This window comes from Olea europaea, unplaced genomic scaffold, assembly GCF_002742605.1.
Source record: "Olea europaea var. sylvestris unplaced genomic scaffold, O_europaea_v1 scaffold236, whole genome shotgun sequence".
In the NCBI taxonomy this organism is placed as follows: domain Eukaryota; kingdom Viridiplantae; phylum Streptophyta; class Magnoliopsida; order Lamiales; family Oleaceae; genus Olea; species Olea europaea.
Window position 1 is genome coordinate 378,603 of NW_019241727.1, and position 7,274 is coordinate 385,876.

Consider the following 7,274-nt stretch of genomic DNA (forward strand, 5'->3'; position numbering starts at 1 on the left):
AAAAGAGTTTGTATGGGTTGAAACAGGCTCCAAGACAGTGGTCTAAGAAGTTTGATTCATTTATGGTGGATCATGGTTATATCAGAACAGATGCAGATCATTGTGTTTATGTTAGAGAATTTCATCGTGGTAACTTCATCATCCTTTTGCTATATGTAGATGATATGTTGATAGTGGGACAGGATGTTCAGTTAATTCGCAATTTGAAAGTAGATCTATTCAAGTCGTTTGATATGAAGGATCTTGGACCAGCAAGGCAAATTTTGGGATTGCATATTCGTCATGATAGAAAAGCCAGAAATTTATGGTTATCACAGGAAAAATATGTAGAGAGAGTGCTGGAAAGGTTTAACATGAATAACGCTAAATCTGTTGGGACACCACTTGGTAGTTACTTCAAACTGAGTAAGGTGACTTATCCTTCTAAGGTGGAAGATAGAGAAAGAAAGGTAAAAATTTCTTACTCCTCTGTAGTTGGGAGTTTGATGTATACCATGGTTTGTACATGGCCAAACACTGCTCATGCAGTTGGAGTAGTCAGCGGGTTTCTTGTTAATCTCGGTAAAGATCATAGGGAGGCAGTAAAATTGATCTTTAGATACCTGAGATGACTTCTAAGACGTGCTTGACTTTTGGAGGTTCAAAACCAATTTTGGAGGGCTTTACAGATGCAGATATGACTGGTGATCTTGATGGTAGAAAATCAATTTCAGGATATTTGATTACTTTTATAGAGGAGCTGTCTCATGGCAGTCCAAATTACTAAAGTGTGTTGCCTTATCTACAACTGAGACTGAGTATCTTGCAACAACTGAAGTAGCGAAAGAAATGCTTTGGATGAAACGGTTTCTCCAAGATTTGGGTTTGAAGCAAGATGAGTATATAGTTAATTGTGACAGTCAGAGTGCATTAGATTTGAGCAAGAATGCTACTTATCATTCTCGGACGAAGCACATTGATGTCAGATATCATTGGCTACGACAGGTAGTGGGAGAACAATTGACATTGTTAGAGATGATTCATACAGAGAAAAATCCAGCTCATATGATGACAAAGCTAGTGATCGGAGACAAGCTTGAGCTTTGTGCCGGATTGGCCCGCATAGATTCTAACTAATTTGTTAGAGGATAATCTACATCCTCAGTAGGCTGGAAGGGGAGATTGTTATAATGGTCCAGCCCATTAAGCCTATTATAAGAATTAATTGGCCCAAATTTTATATTGTTTAATTAGGTCAAAAATGGTGGCTATATATATATATATATCAATACATTCCTCCCTCTCTCTCTCGGTCATTTTTTTTTTGATAAGACAAAGCTAATGGTCAACAACGGCGGCTAGAGGTGTGGAAAAATTGTGGCTGTTGAGTGGAAATAGAGAGAGAAAGAACCGGCTGAAAGAGAAGAAAAATTGGTGGTTGCTGGGAATAAACGGTTGCTGCTAGAAAGAATTTCTTTATTGAGGTGTGAAATCACACTGGTTATTTTTCTTCTCCACAATATATAAATTGGAAATTTCTCTAAGATATATTTTGGATTTGTATTCAAAGTGGGTTCCCACAAAGTTAATCAAATTGTTGATTTGTGGTGAGATAAATCGTTATCTTAGAGATAGATTATTGTGGTATTTTCAATTTGTGGAGAATTCAAGTTTTGGGGCATAAACTTGAATATTGTATTCTATTTTAATTATTATAGTGGATTTTGGGAGGAGTTGTCTCGTGGTTTTTTTTTCTCCCTCTACATTGGAGGGTTTTTTCCACATAAAAGTTTGGTGTTGCGTTTTCTTATTTTTGCTTGGATTATTTATTTGCATAGTTGATTGTTCTAGTTAATTGCTTGGATTGATAAATTTATTCTTGCAATAATTGAAATCGCCCAACACATATAACATAAAAGATACCATACACTAATAATTAATCCCAAAATTAATAACTAAAACAAACCATGAACCTTAGTTAGAAATCGTAAGAAGAAAAGATTAACATATTTCACTGCGCAGTAGAAATCTCAAAGTGGCAAATAGGACAGTAATGGCTTCTCATAAGCCAATCTCTAATGCAATTGTTGTGGAAAACATGAGAACACGGTGGGGTTGAGATGACGAACCTCGTCGGAATCTCTTCCAAGCAAACTGTACATATCTCAACTTCAGAATCACCCTTCTCGTATTTCATCTCTTTCTCCGACAATGATATGATTGCATCCATGCTCGCGGGTACCATGTTGAGACGATCACTTTCCATGGACTCCAACCAATGTTCAACTCTATCGTAAAAAACAAATTTCCTTATACTAATAACTATTGATTTTTTCGAGCCCGTGATACATCTGGTTTTTGCATATTCAATTAAAGAATCAGCAACTTTGCGACGAAACTTTCAACACCCAATTAGATTGGTGAGTTGTGGCAACAGAACTTGTTTTAACTCATCGTAAACTGCCCTTATATTGACAAAAGCGAATCTTGACATCTCTGCTCCTTCTTCTTCCATTATAACTTCACGTTCTTGATTTACCAAGTATTTTATGATTTGAAAATTGATTTCCATGAGAATATTCGTTGTTGATAAAGGGTCATTATGCTCCACTGGTTCTGAGCATCGTGAACCTATCGATGCACACCAACGATATATATATATATATATTTGAGGAAAAAAATATTTTTTATGATATTTAGAATTAAAATATATATTGAAAAATAGTACTCAAAATACAGGTTTTATTAACTATAAAAATACACAAGTTATTTAAGTGAAAAAAAATTATTCAACTATAGATTTAAAAACTTCCCACTTCAAAACATGAGTTCCTATTTCGTAGTGTGTGTATATATTTTTCAATCATGCTGCATAGATATAATGGTTGACATAATTCTTGGTATAAGGTCATATGATAACCTTTTATTGAACTGTTTAAAACACTGTCTACTTTTCATTCCAATCACATCTTCTCAACACTAGTTATTTTAATTGTTATTTCACCTATTTTCTAGCAAAGTAGCATTATTCTATATTTTTCTTCTTTAATAGTGAATGCTATTATTCCCTCATCTATATCGAACATACCAATAGAGCATTTGCTATGCTAAATTAATATATAGTAGATATGAATTATATGGAGAGATCCAAAAAATAAATGTAAATTGTTTTATCCAATCGCGTTTAATATAAATTTGACACATATTTCAAATAGTGAAGAATTTAGATAATGGAGCACAATATAAAAATTATTTAATAAATTAAAAGGAGTAATGTAAATGAAAATAAAAATTGACCAAGGAATTAAATAGAGAGATCCAAAAAATAAATGTGAATTATTTTATTCGATCGTGTTTAATATAAATTTGACACGTATTTCAATTAGTAAAGAATTTAGATAATGAAGCACAATATAAAAATTATTTAATAAATAAAAAAATAATAATGGAAATTATGCAAGAGTATCTCGATAGGAAAAACAAATTGACCAAAAAATATCCTTCATCAATCAAATGAAAAATATAAACTAATTATCATCGAGTAAACTTTCGTCTAACTAATTCGATCTAATAAAATAATTGACATTCAAGTTCTTCCTCTACTTTTTATATCAGTTGTAAATTTTCTGTTGTTTGCTTTTTATTTGATTTTCTTCTTTTCTATAGCCCTAGGCATGTTTCGAGTTGTGTTGATTTTGAGTACAACTCGAAATCGAAACCGACTTGGTCGGTTTGGGTAAATTCCAATTCAAACCGATTCAATACAATGTTGAAACCAAACCAAACCAAATCAAATTAATTTGGGACAGTTTGGTTTGATTAGTCGATTTGGACATAATGTAAAATGAAAGAAAAAAGAATATGAAAAGTACATGACTTGTGTCATTGTGCAATAGGCATCTTAAAGCGACAAATAGGACAACAGTGACTTCTCTTTAACCATTTCGAAATGCAAAAGCTATGAAAAATATGAGAACATGGAAGGGTTGACACCACGGACCCTGTCCCTATGTCTTCCAAGCACACCATACAACTTTCAACCCCGTTGCTATTGTCCTTGAAACGAATCTCCATCGGCAGAGATATGATCGCTTCCATGCTCGCAGGTATCATGTTTGGACCATTAATCGACCCCAACGAAGTTTCATCCAGACGGTGTTTAACAAACTGCGTCATATAAACATCTAACATTTTTTTCTCATCTGCAGAAGCTAGGATGTCATGTCCATAGCTAATTAAAATTTTCACAATTTCTTCTTTAAAATAATGATCAGATCCACAATCTGGAAGTTTTGACAACAGATTTTGTTTCAAATCATCATGGATCGCCCCAAAATCGACCCAAGTAAATCGTGACCTCAATGGTCTTACATCTTCCATTAAAACTTCGTCATTGTAATTCACCCATTGTTCGATGGTTTGAACATTTAATTTCAGGAGAACACACATTGTTGAATGAGGGTTGATACCCACTGGTTCTGTAATCGGTCGTTCATCTATGGATGCCGACCAACAGGTCGACACGGGGAGTGTTCTATATATTTCCGAACCCATCAATATTTAGAGAAAAGCTCGAGTGCACGCAATCTAGAGAGAGATTATTTCTGGGAATATTATGTATTTATTTTTGGGAAAACAATGAATCAATTGCAGATGATCATGCATATATTGGTTTTAGAATGTATATTCCCTGTAACATTAGGATTTCAATTTTTTTAGGTCTTGGTAAGTATAACCTCCATCTCCAAGTAGGATATGGGAACACTACAACAGATATTGTATTTATGGAAATAAAAAATACTATACAAAAATAAGATGAACATTTGAGATAAAATAAACGCTATTTTTCATGGTATGAGATAGCTGGTTATATAATGATTCAAGAATTACAGTTCTTTGTAAGTATTGATTCCTTCTAATTGTAAAATATGGAAACGTAATTATAATGGAGATATGATTACTAGTTAGCGATAATTATATCCCCTAAAATCCTAGTTTTTATTATATTTGAATTCGTAATTCCTTCCTATAAATATAGGGCTCTTATTCTCAATAAAATAAACACAAATTTATTGACTTTTCTTTTTATTCTCTTTTTTCTTGTTCAACACATTGACAAGCACTTTAAGTGGAAGAGTAATTGATAAATATACAAGGAGATGAACGAGGGGCAAGTTTATGAGACAAATATGGCTGAATCCATGGATAAAAAAGACAACTAAAATTGTGGAGTTTGGAGGAACACAAAAAAGTTTGGCATACGGAGAGAGAAAATGAATAGTAGGGGTGGGTAGACAATTGATAAGATGGATAAGAGTAGTAAATTCATATGACCTATAAGATAGAGGCATGGATGCATGAGCGAGAACGGACACACTAGTTTCCAACAACATAACGATGACAACATTCAGAATATTCATTGTGTTCTGGTGTGTGAGGAAGGAAGAGAGGAGAGATGCCATTGGTAATTAGAAAAGAATGGAGGGGTTGTATTCTCCCTGTAGAGAAAAATATTGTGGTATAATGATGATTGGGCTGGACTATTAAAATTGATGGGCTTGTGGGCTAGATCATTTGTCACTTGAGCTGGGCTAACCGGATTGGCATAAAACGTGTGTTGATTAAACCCCTTTTTATTAATAAAAACAGACGCTCCAGATCTTGCCAAGTGTCACCTTTCTCACCATTGATAAGGAACCTTCTAGCTCCTTTTATATTACGTTGGCATCTAGGGTTTGAGTGGTGGTGGCTTTTCATTTTTCAGCTTTCTCTCTCTCTCTCTCTCTCTCTCTCTCTCGAACTCTCTGTTCTCTCTCATTTGTTGGTTCTTCGATTCCCTTTGCACTCAAAAAAACCCCCTGTAGATTGGATTGTAATTTCAGCCCCATAGTAGATCTTGAGTGGTTTATTGGGTGTATTCTTGAGTGGATATTCTAATATGCGGTGCGGGTTGTTGTATGAGAAATTTTGATGTGATTTCGCCTGAGTGTCATGAACTGTGAACTGTAATATTTGGGATTCCGGTTAATATAGTGATTCCTACCGGTGGCGGAAGCTCAAAAGGGAATTAGGAACTCTGGTTCCGAACCTCTTGCTTTAGGGCGAAAATATCATGTTCTTTGCATTTTTTCTTTTATGTTTCTTTCATTTTAGTTTATTATTTCATATTTTTGTGAAACAAAACGGGCTGATTTTCTTGATCTAATCGTAACAGTGGTATCAGAGCTTGTTGACGGTGGTTTTTGGCGTCGGTGTTGGTAGATTCGAAGGTTTCTTGCACTGGTTCTGTTGAACTCATTATTTTCGTGAAACCCTAACAAGGTTTCTTTGGTGAGTTCGTTCCATATTATTCGAATTACATATACTACAGTTGCCCGTACTGTGAGATCTCTGCAACCGAGCCTAAACCCTAGATTTGTGACTTCTCTTAGCAATACCTATGTCCAGAAACCTCTTGAGTTGTCTAGAATGTTAGGGTTGCCTTGACTCCAGTCATTGATCTAGTTTTCATTACATGATTCTTGCATGTATTTTTTACATTGTACATAGCATACTGTGACTTATGTATATGTGTACTTATATGTGCTGGTTTTAAGTAAACTGCCTATTTTATAGTGAATGAACTGCTGGGTTTACTTACTAATGATTTGAAACATATAACATGTTGACTGTACACTCTAATTTTGTTTACTGTGTATGATATTTGACTTCTTGCAAGTTACATATACTATTTTATTTGCAAGTGATCTGCCTGCACACTGTATTATCAAATTGCGTTTTGATCATGTCAACAAAAGTTGAACTGGAAATTTTTAATGGTAAAGGAGACTTTAGTCTTTGGTGTCAGAAAATGCGAGCCCTTTTACTTCAACAAAAATGTACAAAAGCCATTGATGAGACATGGCCTAATGATATGGAAGAAAATAAGAAAACTGAACTTGATGAAACTGCATGAAATTCTATATTTTTACATTTGTCGACAATGTTTTGAAAGAAATCCGTGAGACAAAAACTGCTGCTGAGTTGTGGAAAAAATTGGAAGATACTTATTTGAATAAAACCATGCCTAATAAAGTGTATCTTCTAAAACAATTTTTTGGTTTCAAATTGGATCCATCTCTTGATCTTGACACTAACATTGATAGATTTAACAGTTTATCCCGTGACCTAGTCGACTATGATGAGAAACTCTCAAAAGATCAGTTGGCTATGGTTTTGTTAAATTCAATAAGTGATAAATATAAAGATGTTAAAAATGTTATTGAATATGGAAGGGAGACTCTAACTACTGATGT